This window comes from Sturnus vulgaris, chromosome 14, assembly GCF_052056855.1.
Source record: "Sturnus vulgaris isolate bStuVul1 chromosome 14, bStuVul1.hap1, whole genome shotgun sequence".
NCBI lineage: Eukaryota > Metazoa > Chordata > Aves > Passeriformes > Sturnidae > Sturnus > Sturnus vulgaris.
The window spans coordinates 17,858,897-17,868,592 of NC_142256.1; the positions used below are offsets into that span (position 1 = coordinate 17,858,897).

Consider the following 9,696-nt stretch of genomic DNA (forward strand, 5'->3'; position numbering starts at 1 on the left):
TGGCCTCTCACATCTCTGCTGCTGACAGGAAAAAACATCGCTCTCCCTTAATACTTTGACATGTCCTTCTCAGACGCAGCCTTTCTCCCCTCTCTAGATAGTTTGGTCACTCCAAGAGCATTCTGATACCTTCAATTTCTTAAAAGCAGTAGACTGTCTTAATTTAAAAGTTACATAAATGTCGTGTAGCCGTGAAATGGGGTTTTAACCCTTTAAGTGCAGTGGAAATAAGATGCACAGCTACATGGTCGTCTTTCATGACAGGAAGAAAGAGACAAGTTTATTCAGAAATACACTTGGTTTTATAGCATGACTCGCAATTCCAAGAGTAGAGAAAAGGTGATTGGTTCAGAGAGAAGACACCCCATTCCCAGGACCTGGGCACACACCACAACAGGTGTTCTATCTTTGTTATTAATTCCTTTTTATTTTGACCAAATTATCACCCTGGGAGAAGTTCTCCCTAGCCTTGAGCTGGACCAGCTTATCGGCTGGGAACAGAGCTGAAAAGCTCCAGCCTGGAATATTTTTCAGGCTGTAATTTTCTTACTTTCTCAATATGTGTCCCACAGGTCCCCCTTCCGAAATATATTAAAAAAGGAAGAGAGAAGTGTTTGTGCTCCCCAGCGGAGCCAGGAAAAACAAACACAACCCAAAGACCTCAGGATATTTGAGTGCCAAGGGTTTGGTGTCTTTTCTCTGCCCAAATCCCATCACTAAGTGAAATACAACAATGGACAATTCACCACTAAGTGATTATACTAATACAATTGTGAAAACTGCGACTATTTCACCCAAACACATATCAACAGCTCAATGAACAGATGAATGTCCATTCCCCACATGTAGAGGGATCATCCCGTTGGTGTTTGGTTTGTTGTGCAGCATGGAAACTGAATAGCGACCACATTCTGCTTTTGCTGGCACAGGACAGAGTGAGCATTTCTTGCAGGTCACAGTAGAAACCCAGATGTGTCTCATCCAAAGCCTGTAAGGAGGCAAAGGTGATTCAGAAGAACAGGATTATTTTGATTTCTTTTTTCTTTTTTTCCCAATTTCTCTGTCCTGCCTTGGAGACAGCAACGGAATTTTGCTGTTCTGCATTTGAGACAGCAACAGCTATAGGAAAAACCTGTGCTTTTCCCATTTGACTGTCATCCATGCAAATTGTCAGGAATTCTCCTGCAGAAATTGACTCAAGCACAGAAACGTCTGCCTGAGAATTCCCTTTCCCCATGCCCACCCCAAGAATGGACCGAGACCCAGCCCCTACTCCTTTCGAAACGAGAACAGGGTTGTTGCTGCAGTCAGCACAGGGCTGGAGCGATGCGGCACGGTGGATCGGTGGGAGGAGTCCTTCTGAGACCGGACAGACACAGGTCTCTTCTGGTCGATGAGATCGGCGCTGGGGTCAGCAAATCCGAGGAAAAGGTCATCTCTTCTTGGCGAATGAATGATGAGGCTGAGGGGGAAAGAGAAAACAGCCCCTTCTCTGCCGGGGCAGAGAAAGAAGGCAGAGACCCAGGCCCCACGAAGGAGCCAGGCTCTGACACCAGGGAGAAGGGAGGAGCCGGCACCATCCCCGGTCCGGGAAGGGTGCCCGCCTCCCCCTCTCAGCAGCAAGCGGGTCGCGTTCCGACGTCATCGTGAAAGGGCGGGCCAGCACCACGGCTCTCTCTGAGAGCGAGGGTGTCAGCCCGGCAGGGGAGGGGGGAGTTGCCACCGCCCCTTGGGCTGGGGGGGGCGGCATGTCAGACGTCACAGCCCCGCCGATAGCCAGGGCGGGCTGCTGTGGCTGCACCTCCAGAGGCGGACCAGGCTGCGGCATCACCGAGGAGGCGGCGGGCAGCACCGCCTCCACCTCTGCAGCCGGCGCCACCTGCACCGCCCCCGCGGGCGGGCCCGTAGGCGACAGGGGAGCCGCCTCTGAGCAGCCCAGGGGGGAGGGGGGGCCGTGCCGGGGGTCGCCGCCGCGCCGGGGGGGGCTTGCAGCCGCACCACCCACAGGCGCAGCCATCTCCGGACGCCCCCGGCCCCGCGCCCGCACTACCCTGCGGTATTTCGGGCGCTGCCACCGCCGCGCCCGCCTGAGTGGCCATAAACCTTTCTAGTGTTACATGCACTGTCTGCATCACTTGTTCTGTGATCCGGGCTGTGATCTGGCTCAGCAGATCTGTCGAAATTTTTATAAATGAGACACAAAAGTCTCGATACTCAGCAGAATTTTGGATTGCTTTATTTGATATAGAAAGAACAAGCAGCGCGCTGGGGAACGCGAGGGGTCACCGCCCACTCCACACTCCACCGAACCCTGGTTTGCAGCCTCTTCTTATACTGTGGTTTCTCGTTGTAATCAATAATTTTGGGGGTTTTTTGCTGTTATAATTTTGCCAGGTAAGCAGTGGTGGTCGAATAAACATTCTTACACAAATTTACAAAGCCTCCGGGCGATAATCAGTCACAGATAGCCATCTGGTCCTTGTACATAACCACCAGAGAAGTTCTGGAAGTCTGGTCCTTGAGATAAGCAGTATTGATCAGACAAAGGCAGGAAGGGCTTTTTGGGAAGTTTGATTTCGCAAGCTGGTAGCCGAAACAACTTATTTGAAAAACATAACATAATGTAATGTAACATAATACAACATAATATAACATAACAAGGTGATTTTAAACAGAATTATTTAATCATATAATTTCCTTTATCTAGTGTCCATGCTTCACTTCAGAGCTTAGTATTCTGGTTTATGCAAACCCCAATGCTTTTGTGATTAACACGAATCTTTTATCAATTGTCACAAAATGGTCGACAAACATGCTGGTCCAGCCGGCAAGGGGGCCGTGGGACGGTCAGACAGCTGGCTGAGTGCCGACTGTCCGGACCCCATGTGTTGCGAAAAGGGGGGGGTTGAGGGCTGTGAACCCGACGGAAACGAACGATCAGCCCCGCTCCCTATTTCAGATCCCAATCTCCCCAAAAATGCGAGGGAGGAGTATTTCGGCTGGATATAGTCATTTGGGGAGGGATACACCGGCAGAGGGAAACTTCTTGTCGATGGGTAGTTTGGCAGGGGGGCAAAATTTTCGTGGGGAATACCTGCCCGCGGAACATCCAGGCAGGGAGCGTGGGGAGGGGATTTTCCATCTCCTGGTCCTCGGACATTTCGTTTCCCATTTCCCGCACATTCCCCATCATGACTCGATTAATGAGTCCCCAGGTGGTTAGCAAAGGGGATACTGAAGTATCTGTGGCTAGAAGGGCATCCCATAAACGCTCCCCTAGCTGCCTCCATGATTTTGAGGAAAAGGCTTCTTTGGGATCATCAGAAAACCCATGTCGTTTTGCCCATGCCAGTACGCCGATCAAATTTCTGTGTGGAATCGGGGCTTCCAAATTCTCTAGGACCCCTTTCCAAATGGAGAGGACAGATTCCTCTTGCTTAGTTAAGCGGTTCCCCATTATCTAACTGCTTTCCCAACTAATCGCTTAGCCGGGGACGGGGAACCAGAGAGTACCTCAGCCGTCCGGATTTCCGGTTCGCCGATGGGTCCGCGCGGTCTCTCAGGGGGCGCTCCGCTGACCCCTCAGTGCTGGGTGCCGGGCGCTGTGTGCCGCATGGCTCCGCAGCGCTCCGCAACACTCCGCGATGCCTTCGCTGTCCCATGCCTGGCAGCTCAGCTCCGCGGAGCCCCGCACTGCTCCGCGGTTCGTGCCGGGCTGCCCCAATCCGGCCCGCGGCTTCCGACGCTCCACTCCCGGAGCCGGTCGCAATGCCCTGCGGCCCGGTCCTCCCAGGAGTAATCCTGGGGTTTCCGCCGCCTAAAGCGAGCTAAACAATAGTTCTGGGGCAAAAGTGCTCCCGTTACCTCTGTGATGGAGGCACTGCCGACGAATTCCGTCAGAACGCGACCCGCTTGCTGCTGAGAGGGGGAGGCGGGCACCCTTCCCGGCCCGGGGATGGTGCCGGCTCCTCCCTTCTCCCTGGTGTCAGAGCCTGGCTCCTTCGTGGGGCCTGGGTCTCTGCCTTCTTTCTCTGCCCCGGCAGAGAAGGGGCTGTTTTCTCTTTCCCCCTCAGCCTCATCATTCATTCGCCAAGAAGAGATGACCTTTTCCTCGGATTTGCTGACCCCAGCGCCGATCTCATCGACCAGAAGAGACCTGTGTATCTGTCCGGTCTCAGAAGGACTCCTCCCACCGATCCACCGTGCCGCATCGCTCCAGCCCTGTGCTGACTGCAGCAACAACCCTGTTCTCGTTTCGAAAGGAGTAGGGGCTGGGTCTCGGTCCATTCTTGGGGTGGGCATGGGGAAAGGGAATTCTCAGGCAGACGTTTCTGTGCTTGAGTCAATTTCTGCAGGAGAATTCCTGACAATTTGCATGGATGACAGTCAAATGGGAAAAGCACAGGTTTTTCCTATAGCTGTTGCTGTCTCAAATGCAGAACAGCAAAATTCTGTTGCTGTCTCCAAGGCAGGACAGAGAAATTGGGAAAAAAAGAAAAAAGAAATCAAAATAATCCTGTTCTTCTGAATCACCTTTGCCTCCTTACAGGCTTTGGATGAGACACATCTGGGTTTCTACTGTGACCTGCAAGAAATGCTCACTCTGTCCTGTGCCAGCAAAAGCAGAATGTGGTCGCTATTCAGTTTCCATGCTGCACAACAAACCAAACACCAACGGGATGATCCCTCTACATGTGGGGAATGGACATTCATCTGTTCATTGAGCTGTTGATATGTGTTTGGGTGAAATAGTCGCAGTTTTCACAATTGTATTAGTATAATCACTTAGTGGTGAATTGTCCATTGTTGTATTTCACTTAGTGATGGGATTTGGGCAGAGAAAAGACACCAAACCCTTGGCACTCAAATATCCTGAGGTCTTTGGGTTGTGTTTGTTTTTCCTGGCTCCGCTGGGGAGCACAAACACTTCTCTCTTCCTTTTTTAATATATTTCGGAAGGGGGACCTGTGGGACACATATTGAGAAAGTAAGAAAATTACAGCCTGAAAAATATTCCAGGCTGGAGCTTTTCAGCTCTGTTCCCAGCTGATAAGCTGGTCCAGCTCAAGGCTAGGGAGAACTTCTCCCAGGGTGATAATTTGGTTAAAATAAAAAGGAATTAATAACAAAGATAGAATACCTGTTGTGGTGTGTGCCCAGGTCCTGGGAATGGGGTGTCTTCTCTCTGAACCAATCACCTTTTCTCTACTCTTGGAATTGCGAGTCATGCTATAAAACCAAGTGCATTTCTGAATAAACTTGTCTCTTTCTTCCTGTCATGAAAGACGACCATGTAGCTGTGCATCTTATTTCTGCCGCACTTAAAGGGTTAAAACCCCATTTCACGGCTACAATGTCGTCTGAATTAAATTTAGATTTATGTTTTACCACAGTGTACTATGTCCACTGTTGATGGAAACTGCCCCCAGTGACACATATCTTATGTAGATGGTCCTCCTGACCCCACTAAGCTAGGACATCTCTTCAGTCTTGACCATCCTACCATCTCCTCGTGGGATCTGCCAGAGGGCATAGAGAGACTTTCCCAGTTTCTTTCAAATAATAAACTAGTGTAACCCGGCCTTAGTGCAACAATCACAGCAGGTCAATACTTAATACAACATTTTAAGGTGGCTGAAAGTCACGTCCCAGATCTAATGAACCCGAAATAGCTATAGGCAAAGCTTAACAGCTTAAATGCCAGTTTAAAAAGTGTGGAGATATAAAATACTTCCTTTGCAAACTTGTACTTCAGGTAAAATTATATGTCTAGGGCAGCCAAAAAGCCAGAAACCACGTCTTTGGACATGGCATTAAGAGGAGAGGTTCTTTGCCCATATCCCAAATATAAATGGGGTCTGGGCTCCTTGGAGAACCAACTCAGCAGCAAGCACTGCAGGGCCTAAAGAAACGCCTTCACATCCAGGCTGAGTAGCTGATCTCCCTCTGTGAAACATGGGGAATTATTTAAGCCCAAAGCTGGACAAGGAGCCACCATAGGTGGTGGCTGAAGCAGAGGCTGAGAAGGTTCTGTCTCAAATCCTGCTCTGCTTTGGATACTTCCAGCCTAGCGGTTTTGCTGTAGCAGTGCAGAGTCCTCCACACACCAACAATAAGACAGCTGATGTGAGCCTTGCTTTGCTCAATTACCTTCTGTTCATCCATGCAGAAACAGTCTGTGGCTCTTGGTAGATTTGTGACCAGGTAATTAAATAAATAAATAATAACTGTAATTAAAAATTTAAAAATAGTAGCTGGAAGGCTGAAAGGCTGAAGGACATGACTGAAACCAGGCTGGGGAGCGTACCTAATGTAGAGTTTGGTTTGGGAATGGCAGACACAACCATGAGAGCAAGGTATAACAGGCAGAGATCAAAAGAGAATAGACAAGCACAGCAAGTACAGGAATCAGATCATAATTCAAGCTCAGTTTCGGGTTTCGGGGATGTAAAGGACTATTGTTATTAGTTTCATGCAGGTGTCAGAGACACCTTCTGCACTCCAAAACAGATTCTGTACCAAGGGCCTTAAAAGTCCTTAGTCCTCCTCACATTTATGTCCTTTAGGTCACAGAAATCACTTTAAAGTCAGCACGGAAAAAACATCCTGCTGTCTTCCAACAACTAAATAGGGCATACCATAATGCTGTCAGCAAGACTGAATGTAGCCTCTGTGCTCTGAGAGACCATAAATCCCTTTATTGGCACAGATTACCAACCTGATTGCTTGCATACGGATTACTGCAGCAACATGAGTCCTCTGGGTGACTGCTGAGCAGGGAAAGCAGGACGGGGGAATTTATTTGCTTGGAAGCTTGTGATATCTATCTATCAATCACCAAGGAAAAAACATTTCATGAATTTAATTCCAAAAATATCCTTGTATACAGAGAACAGAGAGCTGAGAAAATTACCCAGATAAAAGAGGGAAGGAAACAGCTCTGTAATTGCATACATGAAAACCTAAAATTGTGCCAGCTGCCCAGGGTCCACATGCTGTGACACCACACCTGTGACCACTCCTGAGGCCTCCCCTCCAGCTCTGGGATTTCCTAACCTACCTCATTCCAGCAGTAAGTAGCAATAAAAGGAAGAACATGGCTGAAAGAGGAGACCTAACACATGATACAGTCATTCATCTTCTTGAGAGCCTCAGCAAATTCTTTCCATTTCCATTTGTAATTCACAACTAAATACAGTGAATTGAAGAGACGTTGTGAAACCTTTCTCATAGCAGGGAAGATGAAGGGGCAGCCCCTTCACAATTTGAATTAAGAATGATGACAATAGATAGTTTATCACTTCTATTTCATGCTCTTAGACAGTTCCTGTCTTGCTGATGCAAGCAGCCATAGGTGGCACTGTGTAAGTCCCTCAGCCCGGGGGGGGGGGGGGGGGGGGTCTATCCTCCTCAGCCCCCTGCCCCCCAAACCCCAGAGATGCTGCTGCCTCTACTGACAGACCACTTGGGCACAGCTGTTTTACTGCTGAGGGGAGCTAGGTCCCAGTCTGTGACACACTGCACGTGTAACAAAGGGCCACCACCAAAATGGTTCCAGCTACTTCAGAGACCCCACAGAGAGCCAAGCCAGGAGTTCAAGCTTTTTCTTCTTCTTCGAGAGGCTTCCAGGAGCTAGGGACCTACTGCTCAACCAGCCCATCCAATTTAAAGACCTTTCTGATTAGTGAAGTATTGCTGATACTCAAAAGCAGGTTTGTGCTTGGCTGGCATCCAAGTCAATTTGGGGTCCCAGACCTGACCTGCCTAATGCCAACATGTTCTTGGCAGATGGATGTACTAGCTTGGCACTCCTGTGAAACAGTCCTCACATGTGAAAACTGGCCTCAGACACTGAAAATGTCATTTAAACATACAGGCACACAAACTGTGTTAAACTAAGACAGCAGCATTTTAACTTTTTTTTTTTAATTTTCCTGAGCTTGGCTCTCCCTGAAATTTTTTACTAATGAAATTACTTGAGCAAATTTCTCAGGAGACAATAAACATTACAGACTCAAAAAGGGAAATTCTTCTAAACTGAATTGACTCTCATACATAAAAATTGAGATCTGCTGCTAAATGCTTTGTCTCCCTCCAAAGAGCAGAGTATAAAGCCAATAATAAACATGATTATATATTTACCAAAGAACTGGAGGGGAAAAAAATTAAAATTACCTGTTCCTAAGTAAATTTCAGTGTTGGGAAAACAGTCTGGTTCCATTTCTGAAGTAAATACTGCCACTTGCACCACCTGTGTTTTACCCAGTTCAGTGTGGATCACAGAATCAGAAAGATTTTTGCTGGAATGGCACTTTGAAGCTCCCAGTCCAACACCCCTGCAATGAGCAGGGACATCTTCAACTAGAACACCTCAGAGCCTGATCCTGACCTTCAATATTTCCAGTATAACTCACTGTTGCAGCTTTCTAAACACAACGGGAGCAATAACTACAACAGCAACAAAAAAATCCCAGTCATCAGCAAAAAAATATTCCAGCCATCACTTGGTTGTTTTTTGCTAATTATACTTTGGTCTACAGACAATATTTATTTTCTGACTTGCTACAGTTATTCCGTGTGGGCCATAACTATACTTGGGAGAAAAGAAAATATTATCTCTGGGAAGTGTTGTTGCAAAAAAAATCTTCCAAAGTAACTTCAAAATATTCGTGTTCAGGCAACAGGCCACCATTTTTAAGTAATTTGATTTAAAGAGAAAAAATGACAACATCATAACAGCACTATCTTGATATAATTCAGTAAAGTGGACTTAATTCAGGACTTGGATGCAAAATTGGGTGGAAAACTTGGAAGGAAAAGTAAGTTTTGAATTGCAGTATTTGCAATTACTTTTTAAGTTTTCAGAAGTTACATGCTGAGGATTGGTTAGCACAACCTAATGGGGATGCACCTGTCCCCCACACTGATTTGCAACATCCTTCTGAGAGCATCCAGGTGTCCACACTGGTCCCTACAAGAGAAACATATCAGGAGGTTGATATAAAACGAAAATAAGAGGAAAATAAAGTAGGAGAAGTAACAGGACTATCACTGAGCATTTGGGCAAATTCAATGGACCCTCCTTGTCCCTATTTTCCCTCCTCTCCCAGGAGGGCAGGGGAATCAATAGCATGTCAGAATGGCATCAGCTCCTCTGGCCCTGCTTAGCTCAAGGAAATGAGCTGCTGAGGGCAGGGTTAAGAAGGCAAATCAGAGTTCATCTGGAAGTCAAATGCAGCCTGTGCCATCAGTCAAGCTTTGTTCATGGCTTGCACAACTCTCAGGATGCCCTTTCCCAAGAGCTGACACTTGGTTCTGGTTTGACAGGGAGAGCCAGATCTCTGCTAAGGATGGCCAGGGAGAGGAGAAGGGAGGAAGAGGGTGAAAGCCACAGGTACACAGCAAGCCTCTTCCAAGCCAGGGACAAAACTTCTGCCAGCCTGAATCTGAGGGATAAGAATTAAAAGGCAATTAAATAATAAAGTGTTTTAAAGGAAAAGTGGAGTGTAAAGCTGCTTCTGCCCTGCAGTCCATGCTGAATGCTGCTGCCAGGAGGTTGCATGGGCCTTCTGGAGCTACAGCACAAGACCAGGATGACAAAAGGAAAGAATCTTTTTAAGGACTTGCGTGGACCTGCCATGCTTCCGAACACTGACGCCTGTGCACAGTCAGGTCCTATGCTTTTATGGAAGCAGA

At 47.7% G+C, this 9,696-nt stretch overlaps 2 long non-coding RNA genes across 2 annotated transcripts; one reads left to right on the forward strand and one right to left on the reverse strand.

The window, feature by feature from the left end:
* Positions 1 to 248: 248 nt before the first annotated feature.
* LOC148222185 (uncharacterized) lies at positions 249 to 1,803 on the reverse strand. The gene is made up of 2 exons (XR_015806913.1): positions 1,274 to 1,803; positions 249 to 988 (listed from the first exon to the last, which is right to left on the reverse strand). It is a non-coding gene; the product is annotated as an uncharacterized LOC148222185 (long non-coding RNA).
* A 1,747-nt stretch (positions 1,804 to 3,550) lies between these two features.
* LOC148222186 (uncharacterized) lies at positions 3,551 to 5,284 on the forward strand. The gene is made up of 2 exons (XR_015806914.1): positions 3,551 to 4,264; positions 4,550 to 5,284. It is a non-coding gene; the product is annotated as an uncharacterized LOC148222186 (long non-coding RNA).
* Positions 5,285 to 9,696: the final 4,412 nt, after the last annotated feature.